This window comes from Myotis davidii, unplaced genomic scaffold (assembly GCF_000327345.1).
Source record: "Myotis davidii unplaced genomic scaffold, ASM32734v1 scaffold573, whole genome shotgun sequence".
Classification (NCBI taxonomy): domain Eukaryota; kingdom Metazoa; phylum Chordata; class Mammalia; order Chiroptera; family Vespertilionidae; genus Myotis; species Myotis davidii.
Genome location: NW_006285997.1, coordinates 2333255 through 2350770, shown reverse-complemented (window position 1 = coordinate 2350770; position 17516 = coordinate 2333255). Strand labels below are relative to the sequence as shown.

General features: G+C 50.8%; 1 protein-coding gene across 1 annotated transcript in view; it reads right to left on the bottom strand.

Moving 5' to 3' along the window:
- ELMO1 (engulfment and cell motility 1) overlaps positions 1-17516 on the bottom strand; it is a 396326-nt gene that overhangs the window by 204498 nt on the left and 174312 nt on the right. The gene's annotated exons all lie outside the window — the stretch shown is intronic.

Sequence of the window (17516 nt, the reverse complement as noted above, 5' to 3'; positions counted from 1 at the left end):
TCCCTACACAAGCCCCGCTCCAACTCCCCGAACTGTCTCATCTGAACATAGATCACCCTGGAATCACAGGTACAGCCTCAGGGATCCGCCTTTGAACTTGGCCAACATGCATCACCATGCCCTCAGGTTACTATGCCCAACCACTGAGCACCCTCGTCCGTCCACAACCACATCTCAGAATGATTGGTTGGAGCTCTGCTTCACTTCAGAAACTTAAACCTTGATGAAGTCAAGTGTTTAAAAATGCAGAAGCACAACTCAAAAAGTAGGGCTCTTAGGGAATAATCACAGGTGCAGATTTACTAAGCTCTGTAAGGAAGGAATCACCAGCATTTATTTGCAAACAACAATTTTAGGATGAAATCCCTGGGTTACTTACACAGCTGGCTGCTGTGCCTCAGAGCACTGCACCATTTGAAATGAGCTTCCTACTGGACCATCTACTGGGGAAAAATCTACACGCGAACCATCCCTTCCCAGGGTCTAGGCTAGAATAATAGTGAACAACCAAGTCCAACATGATTTCATTCCTGGAGAACTGAGTAATCCTTGGTAAGACCTATTTTTTTATTTGTTCCAACATGACATTGAGTGGATGTGCCACCAGACGTTTTACTTTATTTCCTCCACTTTTGAGTAATATTTTAAATTGGTGAGAGAGAGAGAGAGAGAGAGAGAGAGAGAGAGAGAGATTGATTGATTTAGTTGTTGCACTTATTTATGCACTCATTGATTCTTATGTGTGCTCTGTCCAGGGATCAAGTGTGTACCCTGGTGCTGGGAGAATGTGCTAACCAGCTGAGACTGGCCAGGGATGAGTAATTTTCCTTAGGAACCTACTGACGACACATTTCAAATAAAGGAAAAAACAGCTGTGACTTGAGCCATGTTGGATTGCAACTACAGATTTTTTGGTTGTTTTCCCTTTTGTAGTTAGAAGATCAACCTTGAATCTTAATTCTGCATTTTTTAGAGTAAATCAAAGAGCTGACACATTCGTCTTTTTAACGCAGTGTATGTCCACATGTGTGAGCACGCTGAAGAAGGGAGGTCTGCACTAAGAATCGGAGACGTTTCAAAGTCTCAGCGCTGAGTGTCACAGCTTAGGGTTCTGAGTGGCGAGCCCTGCGGCCGTCCACAACCTCAGGATGGCTCTCACCTGGAAGGTGAGCAGTTCTAGAAAGCCCAGTTAGTTAAGGAGATTCAGAGTTACTATTTCATCTGGCATCCATTCTAAGGTGCACTGGTCTTCACATCCTAACAGTTCTAAATTCGGGTCCAATTTCACAATCAATAACATCTTTCAATTGTTCTCAGCCAGACATAAATCACAAAGTAATTATCTTTTGAGAGGGCAGACACCTATATAATCTTATTGACCCATTTCACCCCAATCAATTTTTCTGAAACACACCAGCATCACACAAGCAGATTGAGTATCAGGATCTGGAATAAAACCCTGAGACAACAGGAGAGCAGTTGTTCACCCCAACACGACAGGTGTGGGTAGCTATGGGTCTGGGGTGGCGCCACCCAGGCTGGCTCACTCCTTCCCAGCCCGGCGGTGCTCTGAGTGTTAAGTCTGCAAAGTGGGGCAGTGGGGCCACTAGGAGCTCAGCACCAAGGGCTCATCATTCCTTTTCAGGTTCTTTTTAAACCGTGTCACCAAATTGTTTGCCAAAACACAGACCCTGAGGAGCTGAGGTGCACGTGACCCGGAAGGGCCTGGCTCCATGGGTAGACGGTTCAGAAGTGAGACTCACCCAATGTACTGCCTGGCTCCTTTCCATGTCTTTAAAAGTGTGACATTAGGTACCATGAAGTCCAGCAGAGCTCATTTAATAAGTAAAATATTTTTAAAACTCTTAAATAATAGGAAGTTTCGGTTTTCTGATTTTTAGTTGTACATAAAATGTGTGCTCACCATCACTGGCATCTCGGATGGTGAAATTTGGGCACAGACGTAGCTACAGTGGCAGGAAGCTTGCCCAGGAGACGTCTACGTAAGCGTGTGTCGTTGGCTACGTGTAAGCCCTTCCTTCCTCACTACACGCACACCTCCTTTCTCCTCTGATGCACTTCACGCCGACGCGAAGCAAGGAAGAGCACTGAGCGTCACAAGCTCCTGAGCCCAACCGGATCCAAAGGGAAGACTAAAAATCTGGAAACTGGGAAGAGTGTTTGCTTCTGGGGGAGGAGAAAGGGTGAAAGGAACAGTATCGTTTTTTTTCCTTTTGTATCTTTTGAATTTTGCACTATTATCCATTCAATATTTCAGTGAAGATATGGTTTAAATAAAAACTCGTCACTCGGGAAAACGCATTTTCACCACAGAAGGGACAAGTCACTCACTGGACAATTAAAAGAGCCTCCAACGACCAGACTGTAAGAAACTTCTCGAAGAGGGAGCTGAGCTCCTGGGACTCAGAGCGAGGACACTATCCAGGGGAAGAGAGAAGCCCACTGCATGTGGAGAGTTTTAATTTCAGGTGGCTTTTCCTGCAGACTTCCTTTCTGTGTCTCCTCTCCTTTAAAACTGCATAAAGGATTTGAGGGGAGAGAGAGTTTTCTATATTTTAATTAAAAATAAAGAGCGTTTCATGCTGAAATCCTCTTCTGAGCCACTTGGGATATCTTGGAGAACCTGACTCTCAATATGGAGTAAGTGCTTTCCTGGCACTTCTTTTTGCATAAGAAAGACCAAGTGAGACACTGTAATGCATCCCTTTCATTTCCTCTCTGGCCTGTATCCACAGGCAGCACCAAACCGGCCTATTCCTCTCCCTACCCATTCAGGACTTCATCAGGCAGGCAGGGAAGCCCAATGCCCCGTTATTTACAATAGCAAGCTATGGAGGCAGCTCCTTCTTCAATGGCGGCTTGTTAAACCCCAGACTTGCTTAGAGAAGAGAAAGCTTTCCTTTCACAGGGGCCTCTCTCTCCTGTGGCTCATCTGAGAGCCCCGCCCCAAACCCCAGGGCACAACTCAGCACCTGCTCTGAGGGGTTCCTGTTGAAGGAAGATGAGCCCCAGCAGGCGCCTGGCCCAGCCTCCTGGGCCTCCGGGATCACTGACTGACAGCAGGGTCCTGTCTGCCCGTATTCTGGTGACACTCGGCCATCTGGCTTGTGTCTGCGTCACACCTGAGTGACCGCTGGCAGGTCACTGACGCTCAGCCCACTGCTGTCTGACCCACCGCCCTGACTTCCTTAATTAGTAAAGGAAACCATGATGGGGGGCAAGTGTTAAATCTGTACCCCTCCCCATTCGATTTATTTTACGCACCTCAAGCAAATGAGTATTATCCATTCCATGCTCAATCCCCTCCGCTTCTTTTGCCTACGAGTATCTGTCCGTCAGCTTGGTTTTTGTTGGTCCATATACAACAGGAAGCCATGAGAAGGATGGGGTCTACTGGGACCTTGTTCAAGGGGCTTGGGGTTGGGGGTAATCTATGTAGATGTCTAGTTTAACCACCAAAAATCAAGCCCCCCAATAGCTTTGGCTGGAAAACGAATTAAAATGTGTTTTTCTTTTTCCCTAAACAGCCAGCCCGGGTGCTGGAGTGAAGAGAAAGGGGCCGGTTTGCCCCTGGGCTGTGGACACGTCAGCCTGCGCTTCGGAGCCCATCGGCCATCTGCCTGAGCAGTCTGGGGACCACGTTGGCGTTTTCATGATCTAGCACCAGGCAACTGAGCTTAAATGTCACAGGCACTCGGGCCTACCCCGTGCCCCCCAGGCCCCCGGGGTGAGACACGCTCCAGGCGCCGGCCCAGGAACGGCACTCCCTCCGTGGGGACGGCCTGTTAATTCCACGGCGAGGAGAGGTCAGCACCACAGTGAGGTGGAAGCCAGCTTCCTGCCACGGAACCGCGTCCGCCCGAGACACCGAGGCGGCCCCTGAAATCACGCCCACAGCGCCCGCATCTGCAGCCTCATTCCATCAGGACAGCGCCCGGGCAGCCCCGATCCTGCAGCCTCTTGCTGTGAGTGGCCTCACTTCGCCTCGCCGTCTCAGGGTGGCTGGTCCCCAAGACGCTGGGGATGACTCCTAGGTCACTCTTCACAGCTTCAATAATGTCGACTCTGTCTCCCAGGTTTATTACCATGAGTCGGCCATGGCTCTGACAGAAACACAACCTTACAGGAGCTAGAGGCATCGACAGGAAGCTGACCTGGGAGGCAAACATGGAGGGCATGGCACCCAGAGCACCATGCCAAGTCCCACCTGTGAAGGAATCCTCAGACACCGTCTGTTGGATGAAAGAAAGCAGGAGTGCATGTTAACCCTCGTGCTGCAGGGAGGATGTGGTGTGCAGAGAGGTCATGTAACTTGCCCGAGGTCACACAGCCTAGCAGAGCCTACACTGGGGTGTGAAGGCAGGTCAGCTGACCGAAGTCAGCACTCTGGATGGCAGGTCTAATGTAAAGAGCTTTCCAATCACTGCCCTTGTTTCCTTAGGAAAATAAGGTTTAACTTGTGGTTGAGACATACACTGAGCAGCGCAGCCCTGGCAAGTAGCAGAGAGACCTCTGCATACACGCAACACATCCGTTCCCACGAAGTACCAGTATTTTCATGTGGAGGCCGACATGCAAGGTGCAGGTCCTCCCTCTCACTGCCCTCCTCCTCCAACAAAAGAACCACTGAACACTGGTTTGCATTCACTTTGCCCCGTGAAGATTGGGTGGCCAGGCTCAGAGGGTAAGAGGTGAAGAGTGACAGGGTTTGGTCTGAGCTTTGAGGAGGCACTGCCCATTCCCCCATGGCCAGTAGGTAGGAAACTGTGTGAAGATGCTGCCCCCTGGTGGGGGTGAGGCAAGCAGCGCAGCACAGGACAGAGGAGCGTCTCACCCTCCAGTAGCTAACATGGGCCATGCGTCTCATGCACGGGGGTGTTTTACACGCTGGCCAACCGTGTAGGGTCAATTCATGTAACAATCCCATAGCTACGGCCCTCCAGTGCTCCCTGCGAGCGAGAGAGAAGGAGGCAGCGTCTAACAGCCCTTGGGCCACAGGTGTGGGGGGGTGCTAACAGGGGACGCCCATGCGCCTTTGCCGGGGGAAAGGTTAAAAGTCATTCCCCGGGCAGCTCAAGCCCTCTTGCTCTGGCCCCCCTTTCTCATCTGCACTCGCGAGTTCCTTCATCTCCGCGCCAAACCACAGCAGCTTGGGCACGAGACAAGATCACCGCTGAATCCCGGTGCCACCTCAGTATTCACCCTCAGATCTTCAGACGTGAAACGGGGGTGGGGGGGCACATCTATGTCACAAGCTGCCTGTTGAATGGGACGAGGAGAGCATGTCACAGCCGCGGAGAGGCCCTGGCCTAGGACACATACACGCAGCACCCCTCATTCTCTCCCTCTGGGGTGGGGATCCAGAAAGAGGCTCACACTGAGGAGACATTCTTTTCATTTTCCTTCAAAGCTCCACAAAATAAACGTGGTGAAGGGCCACTACACGGAAGCTGGGTTTAGAATACAACGAACGGGCTGCATGTGGGCAAGCGGCCGGTGTGCAGACGCACATCTATGGCCCCACGTGACAGGGAGTGTGTCAGAAGTGGACACGCACAGACTGCCCAGGAGGACTAACAAAGGGAAGCTGCTGGCGGGGCACACGGCACCAGCACAGGAGGGCGGGGCCCAGGAGGAAGGACAGGCCTGTGTACAGGAATGGGCACTCTCATTTCTACAGCCATTAAGTGTGTCTCACATAGAGAAGGCCTGGCGAGAAGGTCCAATGGCTGACACTCTGCCAGTGTCCCCGGTAAACCAGCTGCTTCGGAAATCAGTGTCATGTCTTACAGATCACCTACAGCATCAGCCACGGGGACAGGACAATAGGAGAAAAGGTTGGGGGGGGCCAGCAATGGGGACAGGACTCGAACGCTTCACTTACTCAGGACACCTTCATCCACTCCTGTGAGGGAAGGTGACCGGGAAGACCTAGAAGCTGACCTGAATGAGGGGCCGTCAGGGGAGGGATAAGTAACGAGGGAACTGGAATCTGCTCTGTGGAAAGTGGCCGTGAAAATGCACATAAAGTGCAGGTGTGGCACGGAAGAGAGAGAAGGCCTGGGGCCGAGCTAGACACTCCCACTCCAGAACTGTGCCTTCCCTCGAGGGTAAGGAGAGTAAGGGGTGAAGGTGAAAAGATGGGTGGAATTTCCCTATCAGCTTCTATGCCATCAATAAGGGTGTAATAAAATGAGAGCAAAATGCCTCACCTTTGCTCTTCTTAAAAAATATATGTTTTTATTGATTAGAGAGAGGAAGGGAGAGGGAGAGAGGAATGGGAACATCATGATGAGAGGGAATCATTGATCAGCTGCCTCCTGCATACCCCCTCCCCTACTGGAGATTGAGCCCGAAACCTGGGCATGTGTCCTGACTGGGAATCAAACCTTGACCTCCTGGTTCATGGGTGGATGCTCAACTACTGAGCCACACTGGCCGGGTCCTCACCTTTGTTCTTATATGTAATACTAGTAATAATACATTTACAAAAGGTTATATATAGTGGGAATTTCAGAAACTGTATGTTCCATTTCTAGAATTTCCACTTGGTTCTTTCCTATGGTGTTTATTTCCCTACTAAGACTTCTAATTTTTCCTGCTAAGATTTCCTTCGTTAAAAACAGTTTGCCTTTTGTCATTGTGGGTAGTTTTCTTGGTTGTTTTAAACTCCTTGTGCATTAGTTTCAATGCCTGGTTCATCTTGGAGCTGGATCTGATCGATTTTTTCTTCATTCTTCATCTTTTAGGAGGCTGGGGGCTGTGTTCCCGACATGATGAACGTGAAGCTGCGGAGATTCTGGATTCTCTGGTTTTTCTCCGGTGAGCATTGTTTCTTTGTTTTATCAGGTAATTTTCTTGACTGGCCTTGAACTGCAAACTGTGTCGGGGCTGCTGTTCAGACCTCTTGTCTAGCTTGGTTGCTTTGAGTCTGCTCTATGTATGTGTGGTTCAGAGGTCAAAGATGTGGGGAGACGGAGTTTGGACACTCTCTGTGGCCATGAGGTGGTCTGAGTCCAGGCACGAGTATTACAGCTACAGACACCTGTCGATACAGGTCCCTATGAATTGCTCAGTGAAGGCAACAACCCTAAAACAGCCCGGGAAACCATACTTCCTATAGGGTAACATCACAGCAAACCCAGGCTCAAACATTTACCCAAACCAACCTGCTTCTGTTGGCACTTCTAAATACGTTTCAGTCCATCACAAATCACTAGAAAATATCTGAAAAGATATGCACCAATACCATACCAACATTTCATATCTATAAGGGAATAAGGCTGGCTTTTATCGAAGTCATCTTGGTTATCTACATTTCCCAATTCTGTGCAACAAGTATGTCCTACTCTCAGAATTAGAATCCTTCATTTAAAAAACACAAAAATTCAAATAAGGTGGTTAGAAACAACATGAATAATAATCCAATTCGTGGAAAGCAGGAAGAATTTCAAAATAGAAAGTGCAAATAAACAAAACTATAAATGAGGGTTTCAAAAATGTCCTTATGTTTTGACAGGAGTCTAATTATCTCTGCTAAGGAAATAATCCTAAATGGGGACAAATAGTTCTACACAATATGTTCATTGAATCATTTTGTAATATGTGTTTTTAAATCCTTATGAATGCAGAAGGACGCCTAAGTGAATTATAGTTCCATCACTTAATGAGATGTAGCCACTACCCATGACTTTATTGAGGTTTGCTGATGACACCTGGAAGCGAGAAGAAATTGATCGTCCCACCTCAGCCAGGTAAGGAGCAGAATTCTGGGAAAGGCCGCAGAGGAAATGTGCTCAACAGAGGCTGTGTGGGCCGGTGGGCGTGGGGTCCCAGGTCTGCCTGCAGCTTCCTGTGTCTTTGCTTTGGTCCTTCACGATACCCTCTCCTCTCAAAACAGAGATGAGTTCAATGGGTCAGCAGAAAGAAATCTTGTTGGAAAGTTAGGTAAGCACTTGACGAGGGGCAAGAATACTGAAAAGGCCAAGGGTTAGGAGGCACCCCTTTCCCTTCCAAGTTGTCCTGGCGCCATCCCAGGAGCGAGTCATCCCGCCATGGAGAGTCTGCAGGTTCCCCAGGTTCACGGAGAGCTGCCAGCCCCTGCCGCTCCCCTTCAAAATGTACACGGCAGGGAGTGCGCCAAGATGGCTCCCTGGGGACAGTTCTTGCATAACCGCGCTATTCTCAGACGGTGCCTGTCCCTTCCTCTGGGGGAGGTTCTGACAGTCTTCCCACTCAGACGAAATGCCAGGCCCAGAATTAGAGACCCACGCCCTGAACAGCGCCCGGCTCAGCGCCTCCTTCCGCCCAGACCCAGACCGGCTGGTCCAGGTGCACCGCCTGCCGACACCTCCTCGCCCAAGGCCGTCACCGAATGCAGAGCCATGCAACGCACTGCCCAACGGTGACTACTCGGGGGGAAAGGAAAAGAACAAAGAGGCTCAGGAAAGAGGATAAAAGCAGGGGGCAGTGGAGCTGGTGGGTGGCTGTGGACACACGCAGGTGACCGTGTCCTTCCTGGGTCCTGAGCCGGCCGCTGCCCCTCCTGCCTGAGGCCCAGAGGAGCCAGCATGACCCCCGGTTCCTCAGACATGGGACATGGGCTCCACAGGGCAGAGCCCCGAGGCCGGGCGGCCGCCAAGCATAGGAAGAAGCGCTGGCCGTGTTCACAGCCCACCGGGCACCTGGGCCCAGACCTGCTCTCGAGCTTGGGTTCTGCCACCGCCCGGCCCGGGACACCGCGGAGGGCTGTATCCAGGTGGAGCCGCCGATGGAGAGTGCTTTCTGCAGGCGACAGCGGACTCTCTGTGGTTTATGCTGAGCCTGGGGGCGCTCCCCCTTCAGGAAATCCCCACGGGCGAGGCCTGGGACAGCAGGACCCTTAGGACGGGTGAGTTAGGGACGGGCCGTGCTCGCTCCTGAGCAGCAGCAAGGCAGAAGCAAAAGGAGCCACTGCCTCCTTACGAAGGCCCTTGGGGGTGTAAGTGCCTGCTCTGCTGAGCTCTGGAATCCTCTAGAACCACTGGCTCTGGCCTGGCAGCCCCAGGGTGACTGCCCATGTTGAAGCTCCTGTTTCTGCTCTGACCCAGCTGGTTACGGTGAATGGACGTGGTCCCGTCACCCAGGGGGGACACGCAGACCCAGGCTCCTTACAGCCACTGGATCCCAATGGCAATGGCACTGTCAGAATTTACTGACTTTCTCGGTCCCAGAGCTTGGCATCTATTAACCCATTCGTGCCCATAACACGGTTGGGTGAGCTCAGTTACTGTACCCGCCTTATTAATGCAGAGACTGCAGCACTGAAAGGTCAGGTACATTGTCCAAGGCCACACAGCACGGAGCCGGCCTGTACACCTGGGGAGTCCGCCCACACACTAAGCTGCACCATGTTAGTCTCAAATGAAACAGGCTGGTTTACACGTTACCAAGTCCACAGCCCCTACGCATCACCTTGCACCTGCTGGATGGTGCCCGTCAGCTTGAGTTCTGGGTACCAAGGACGAATGCCAAGAGGTGTGCACAACATACTGAAGTTAACATCAACGCTCTTGCCCGGCCAGTGTGGCTCAGTGGTTGAGCATCAACCTACAAACCAGGAGGTCACAGTCTGATTCCCAGCTGACACATGCCCAGGTTGCGGGCTCGGCTCCGTCCAGTGTGGGGCATGCAGGAGGCAATCGATCAATGTTTCTCTCTCATCAATGTCGCTAACTCTCTATCCCTCTCCTATCCTCTCTGAAATCAATAAAAATATATTTTAAAAAATAAGTTAACACTCTTTAATAAGTTGCCTCTTTCTGCCACAGCCATGTTTGTTTGTTTTTAATCTTCACCTAAGGATATGTTTTTTTATTGCCTTTTTAATTTTATTTTTGAGAGAGGAAGGGAGAGGGAGGGGGGGGTAGGGAGAGATTGGTTGCCTCCTGAATGTGTCCCTACCTGTTTTATTTTTGAGAGAGGAAGGGAGAGGGAGGGAGGGTAGGGAGAGATTGGTTGCCTCCTGAATATGTCCCTACCTAGGACTGAACCCTCAACCTAGGGATGTGCCCTGACCAGGAATGGAGTCCCGAGCCTTTGGTGTAGGGGACAACCAACTGAGCCACACAGCCAGGGATACGACCATGCTTTAATGAGAATGAGGACAAATTTTATGGGTTTCTTAAGCCAAAAATGGGAGGCAGGAAATTTTAGCTGGGGCAGGCTTCTTCTAAATGTTACTTAAAGTTGTCTCCAATAAGCACTCCACCTTCTCAAGCACAACAGAGCAGCTCCTTATCTACATACCATAAAAGCCTAAGCAACCGAACGAATGACGGGTCGACCGGTCGCCATGACGCGCACTGACCACCAGGTACAGACGCTCGACACACAGGATCAGGCTCCCTCCTGTCTGGATCGGGCCTGCGGGGATCAGGCCAAAACTGGCTATCTGACATCCCCTGAGGCGTTACAGATTGCAAAAGGGACCTCACCGGTGCATAGATTCGTGCAACAGGCCTCTAGTAAATTTATAAACCCCTTTAGCCTCACTATAACTATCACACATGCCTTTTTAGGAGCGCCCCTAGTGACCAGAAAACAAATTCAGCTCTAACAGGGGATTCATGAACCTCAGGGAAACCACAGGTGCTGAGCAGGAAAGGAGGGGGGGAGACAGGGAGTGCAGAAACCTGTCTCCTTGGTTTCCAATAGTTATCCCTGAGACATTGGGCCTAGAGATAAAATCCATTACAGTAGAAAAGGCAAGGGGAGAACAAAGCTCAAATATGATCACAGAGATGAATTTCGGAAGACAGTACATGGAGGCGGGGCCTGGTTATCACTGAACCGAAAACATCCAGGAAATATCCAGCAGAGCCCACCTGGACGAGTCAGTGCAGGACACCGTGTGGGAGGAGTCACCGGGAAGGCGTGGCCCACAGGACACCATGTGGGAGGAGTTATCGGAAGGCGTGACCCAAGGACAGTGTGTGGGAGGAGTCATCGGAAGGTGTGACACACAGGACAGCGTGTGGGAGGAGTCATTGGGAAGGCGTGACCCACAGGACAGCGTGTGGGAGGAGTCATCGGAAGGCGTGACCCACAGGACACCATGTGGGAGGAGTCATTGGGAGTCACCGGGAAGGCGTGGCCCACAGGACACCGTGTGGGAGGAGTTATCGGAAGGCGTGGCCCAAGGACAGTGTGTGGGAGGAGCCATTTGGAAGGCGGGGCACTCACCTGCCAATCGAGGGAATAAACCGCACGGGCGAGTTTCTGCGTGGGGTGCCCATGACAGCTGGGAGCCTCCCCCACACCCTCCGCTGTTCCCCCTCCAGAATCCCTGGCTGTCGGTTGGCTCGAGGAAAGGAAAGGCAGAGATGAAAGGAAAAATGCTCAAGAGGCTCGAGTACCCCCACCATCAAGACAGCAGTCTCAACGACACCTCTGAACACAGAGCTCCAGAAGTGGGTGCTGAGAGAACAAAGAGCTGAGCATGCTTCTAAAAGATCTACTTACGGGAAATACACATCAAGAATCAGCTGATTTCCCCAGACAGCGTGGTCCGTGTCCGTCCCAACAACGCCAGTTCCCTTAGACGCCATCACCACTCCTTCCCGCCAGGTCACTGCCGTCACCTAATTTCATTGTGCATCTTGTAACCCCCCCCCCGCCCCCCAAAAATGTGATTGTCTCTACTGTCCATATTCATGTGGATTTCCCTGTTCCAGTGTGTTCGTCCCTGTGTTTCCATGTTACAACAGAAGAAAGTACCAGGTGTACAGATGATGCCCCATATCCAGGCCTGTCAGGACAGCCTGGGCGAAGGTAACGGGGACGAGCCAGGAGATGTGGGGACTAGGTAGCAACTCATCAGCCCAGAGCAGCAGGCACGTCTCACTTAGCAGGGAGGCCTGCTGGACAGTGCAGATGCTCCCCGCTCCCGTGGGCCTGGGTGGAGGCTACAGAGCCTCCTGCGGGACTCCCTAGGCCCCTGTCTTCTTCCTACCACTTCACCCTCTGCTGGCTGATCAGCCTGACTGTGCAGTAACTGGGTGTCACCCTGGCAGGTCCTCTGAGCTCAGCAGGTCTGGATGGAAGCCAATGCCTGTGGTTTGGCGCCATTTGGTGGCTGATTCTGCTCCGGCTTCACTAATGACTGGGATTTCTCCCCCAGTTACGCAGGGATGGAGCAAGACTAGGAGAGATTAGGACCTGGGCTTTGTATCTCAGACAGGGACGGGGGTGTCTGATCAGATGGTACCAGAGCACAGCGAAAATGAGGCAGGAAATAGAAGATCCGGTTCTGGGAACAGGCACATGAGTTCATGGGGACTGTCCTGCGCAGGGATCTCGGTCACTACTAATCCTTCACCAAATGCCCCCAACGGTCCCTGGAAGGGATGGCTGGGCTGGGCACACTGGCTATGCTGGCCAGAGCTTCCTGGCAGAGCCCCCAGCCCACACCGAGCCCTCCTAACTGTGGAGCTGGAACTCAAGAGAATTTCAGTGAGTGACCGTTTAAAAAAAGTTTGATGCCCTTTTGCTTCCATAAACTACTGTTTATGGGTCAGGCTTTAACTGTTTGAAAGCAAAGTGTTTGGTTTGAATACTATCTGGATTATGAAACCATTTTTGTGGGGAAAAGTAATTTACTTTATTAAAAATCTTCTTTATTTTGTGGTTTCCAGAAATGTCTTGTTGTGAATGGGGAGGGGGCGATCAGCAGAGGGACACTATTCAAATGAGGTAAATGTCATATTTTACTCTCTGTGATCCACATACACAGATTCTAGATTCTTACTAACTAAAGGCCTGATGCACGAAATTAGTGCAAGGGTCTTGGCTCCGGCCCCTGGCCCCCGCCCACTGCGGCTTTGTCCAGAAGGAAGGACCCCGGAAGGATGTCCGGTCTAATTAGCGTATTATGCTTTTATTATAGATGCTGTCTTTGGACTTCAAGAAACCAAATCTCATTCTCAGTGACAAGACATTATGAGACAGTTCTGATAGGAATAATGCAGAAATATAAGCCACACCCACTACAGGCTGAGTTCTCTGCTGTGTGGAGTGATTTTAAAGAAACTTTCATTGTAGAATAACCCAGACTGCCCTGAGCCATGCCAATGATTGGCAGTCAGTCTCTCACATCCCACGTGCCTGAGAGCCAGTGAAGTTGGCTTATTCTTCCCCGTTTGTCACAAACAGGACATGTGGCTGGGTCCTAGGATAGCCGGATCCTCTTCCCCATGGCTTACCCCTTCCTGAGAGCTCCCAGGGACGGCAAATGCAGCCCAGTGTCCTTGTTTCCTGTAGCCACGCTCTACGAAGTCACCATCACCCTGCATGATCGGCCCTGGGGCACCGCTTCCTGGAGGGGAGGACAAGGCTGGGCCCTCGGAGTCTCCAGTCACAGATTTCCGTCAACAGATCAGTGCAGACCTGGTTTACACGGGTTTCTCCACAAAGGCCCGTTACTGATCATATGTTGTTGATTCATGAACACTGACCTCAAGGCAACGGCGCTGTAACTCACGTCTGAACTCAGCTCACCTAACACAGTTTCTCCACTAGGTACTGCACAGCCCTGGGCACGCAGGCACTGGTCAGCGCTTCAGCATGAGGCTTGAGGACCAAACTGCAACATCACCAACCCTGAGCACCGAACTCCCAACAACGGGGCCCTGGCCGGACTGTGAGGAGGACATGGGAGAGCTGAGACACGAAGGCAGGGTGTCATCTTGTCCAACCTCATGTGCCTGTCGGACAACTCACATTGTCTGCCACTCTGCGAGTGTCTGCAAACGACCACGACAGCACCAACAACTGACCTGTGGGTTACAAATACGTTTCAGTGAGCAGGTGAATGTGCAAATATGGACTCAGTGAATACTGAGGGGTGGCTACATTTCAAACTCCTCTGAATGTAAAATTCTCTGTAATCTGCCCCTCACTCTGCACTCGCAAAGCCAGCTCCACCCCTCTCCCCCCGTCAGCACTGGCCAGGACAAGTACCTGCAGTTTCCCAAGCACACATCTTCCTTTCCTCTTTAAGGGTCCCTTGAACCCTATGCTTTCTCACTATCCTCCTGGGGCCACTGACAGCGCCCACAGTCCCCCATCACTGTTTGTCTCAGAGTCACCAGGCACTGGGCAATGTTCCAATAATAAGATGAATAGTAACCGTCACATTATCATCATCTGAACTCAGTCTGTTTCCTAGGCGCCAGGCACTGTGCTGTATGATTGACAAGGTTCTACTCATTTAATCCACACAACAAACCTACTGATAAAGATAACCTTTATGCCCATTTTAGAGATGAAGAAACCGAGAAATGAAAATGTCAAGTAACTTGCCCAGGTCACTCAGCCTGGGAGTGGGAGAGCCAGGAATCAACCCTGGGCAACCTGAGTCCAGGGCCCGAGCTTCATCCTGATGGCACCCACAGTCACGGTGATGGCTGAACTCTAGTAGCATTTGGACAAGATGCTTCCTTCTGTGGTCTGGGACCAGGGGCCAGGGTGGAGACAGAGGAAGCGATGTACAAGTACGCATCTCACCTCATTCCCTGCCATCCGTTTTGCAGGAAAAACATAGTGAGTGACAGCAAGCACTGCATCTGTAAGGATGTATAATTATACCTGCGTAATGATGAGTAGTTATCTCCTGTCACTCAAAAAGGTAGAAAAACGCTTTAAAAATCTGAATGTACATCTGCATTAATCCTCCCTAATTTTTTTCCTGGTGCTTTGAAATCTTGGGTTCCAAGGGTCAGCTCACTCCTTGGAGAAAGGAAGCTGCAGGAGAAAAGTGTGAAGCTGGCAGAGGTTGGTTCATGAGATTTCAGGGGGAAAGCCGGAAAGACAGAATTAAAATCTAGGCCCACTCGACTCCCCACGCTTGTCACTTAACATTTCCAAAGATTATCCCAACCTCAGATGCTGCTGGCGGGGCTGGCAGTGGGGAGCTCAGTGAGGAGTTAGCAGGCCAGGCCCTTCCTGAGGTGAGAGCACAGAGCTCTGCCCAGGGAGCGTTTGTGCCAGGACGCTGAGCCCAACAGCTCCCAGCGCTTCTGCAGGGCGGCCTCCAGGTGGCGCCATCAGCCCGCGGTTCCCTCCACTGAGGCTTGTCTATTTCTGGTTGGCCCACTTGTTCAACAGCACAAACCTCTGTGGGTCAGAGCCACTGGAATTAGAAACCATTGCTAACTAATCTTTCCAACTTCTCAACTCGCTCACGGGAGAGACTAAACAATGAAACTGAAAGAAAGGCCAAGGAAGAATAAGGGAAACCAACACTCTCTTGGTTATTCTCTGCCCAAGGTCTTTGCTTTTTCTAAAATCACTTTTCAAGCTTTGAGAGAGGAGGCCTCAGACGTAGTGACGGTCTTAGAAGTACATCAAATGAACTTCCAGTTTTAAGAATACGCATTGTTTTTCATAAAGTACGTACGAAACAGAACACGGGGAACGCTGAGAATAAGACCGAGAAACAGGGACTGTGGGGAAAGAGCTGCCCCACGGAACTCGGTGACTTCACACAGGGCCAGGTGTGATGATGAGGAGGGGCTTCCAACCTCACCCCCGTTCTGAACACCCTGAGGGACCTGAAATAATCCCAGGCCCTGAGACAGCCCGAGTCCCACCCAGTTTGTCCCTCCTTCTCTGTCCCTCACACACGGGCAGAGGAGAAACGACATTGAACATTCTGGGATCCAGCTGCCCCCCGCAAAAGCCACCAGGACTGGGGTAGAGACACAAGAAGATCTGGGGTTAGGAAGCAGTCGGCGTAAAGAGCTGGAATTTTGCATTTTTCCATGTGGTTTAAACGCACTGGAAATCCAGGGTGTAGCTGAAGGAGGCATGTGAAATGGCCTAACTCAGGTGCACCTCCCACCAGGACATGTGGACTGACTCAGGCAATGGAATGCACGTGCCTGGCCGTGATCGGAGTTAAGGGTGAGAAGGATGGGGTGAGTTTGCAAAGCTTCCCGGGTGATTGGACACACCTTGCTCCACACACAAAGGTGCAACTTGGAAGGAACTGGGGGTGAGGTCGAATGTGAGCCCCACCCACATTCCCTTGGCTAAATCCCTGGAAAACAGGCTCTGCCAACAAGCAGGTAGGTGTGAGCAGGGCCAGGGCCACCCACACACCTGAGCACCCACACACTCAGCACAGGAAGCTCTCACCGGCCCACCAGTCAGAAGCTGGTTGCTAAACGCTAAGACAAAAACGTAACGGATTCATCCAGAAGTTCAAATGCAATGTCATCACTGAGAGAGGACATGGAGAACAGAAATGATGGAACACTCCTGCCAAGCCTGCTGCAGAGGTGAAGGCAACATTTGACAACTATTCCGATGAGACAAGATGTGCTCAGACTGCCACTATGAAAACAGTAACTCAGACTGTTAGATGTGTTTTTAAGTTTAACAGACATCATCGGAGAGTTTCAAAAACATCGTCACGCTGAGCCACTGCTGGTTAAGGTGGAAAGTACCCAAAGCAACTGGGTAACATCGGAAGCCTTATAACTACGTTCCGTATAAACGACAGCCCCACCCACTTACCCTGATCGTACGCTCGTGGACGTGCAGAAAAGGGCAGCAACAATGTTCATTATAGACTTGATCGCAATTTCAAAGCATTGAAACACAGACAAAGGGCTTGGCTAAGAAACTGTAATACATCCAACTAATGAAAAACTGCTCCGTAATGAAAACCAGCACCTGTGAACTGATATGAAAAGCAAAGAATGTTCCCACGAAAGACGAGGTTTCCCAGACAATGCATAAAGCAGGACGTCAATGTGTATAACATCAGTGTGTGTGTGTGTGTGTGTGTGTTCAAGGAAGCAGCACTTGCAATTATCAAATAATGTCTGATGATTGATAATCACTAGAGCCCAAACCTCATTTTTTGTCATTTATGACGGAGGGCAAAATGGAAACCCAACTTCACACCTGCAGAATGTGAGCTCAACCAGCTCAAGGCCACACTCGGTTCAAGCTGTGTTCTGATTTGCAGATTGGAAAAGAGAAAAATCTCAGAGACGTATAAGCATTCACAGCAAGACAAAACTTTTAGGAAATTATCTGTTACATCCATTTCCTTGTGCTTGAATTTCAGGCGATTTCAGTCTGATTCTGATAAGAAATGATGTGTGTGAGTAACCCAATCTCTAACCCAGGGATTCCATTCCCCGGTTGCCACCCACCCCACTTCATTCCAGATAGAGCCCTAAGCACCTCATGAAGCTTGAATGAGGTCGCGAGGCCTCCGGGCTCACCGCGCGTGGCTACACTTAATCAGGGCTGGATAAACAAGCTCAGTATGAGTCACACTTGTGCAAGTTACTCCACGTCGCTGCGGCCAGCAGAGATTTGCACATGATCCTGTTTAAACCAGCAAAACATCTGGAAAATGTGAAAATGATTCTAAGGCGCAAGCGGACCACACGCTCGGAGGGACGCCGCGGAGCTGAGGCCAGCCCACGGCGGGAGGACAG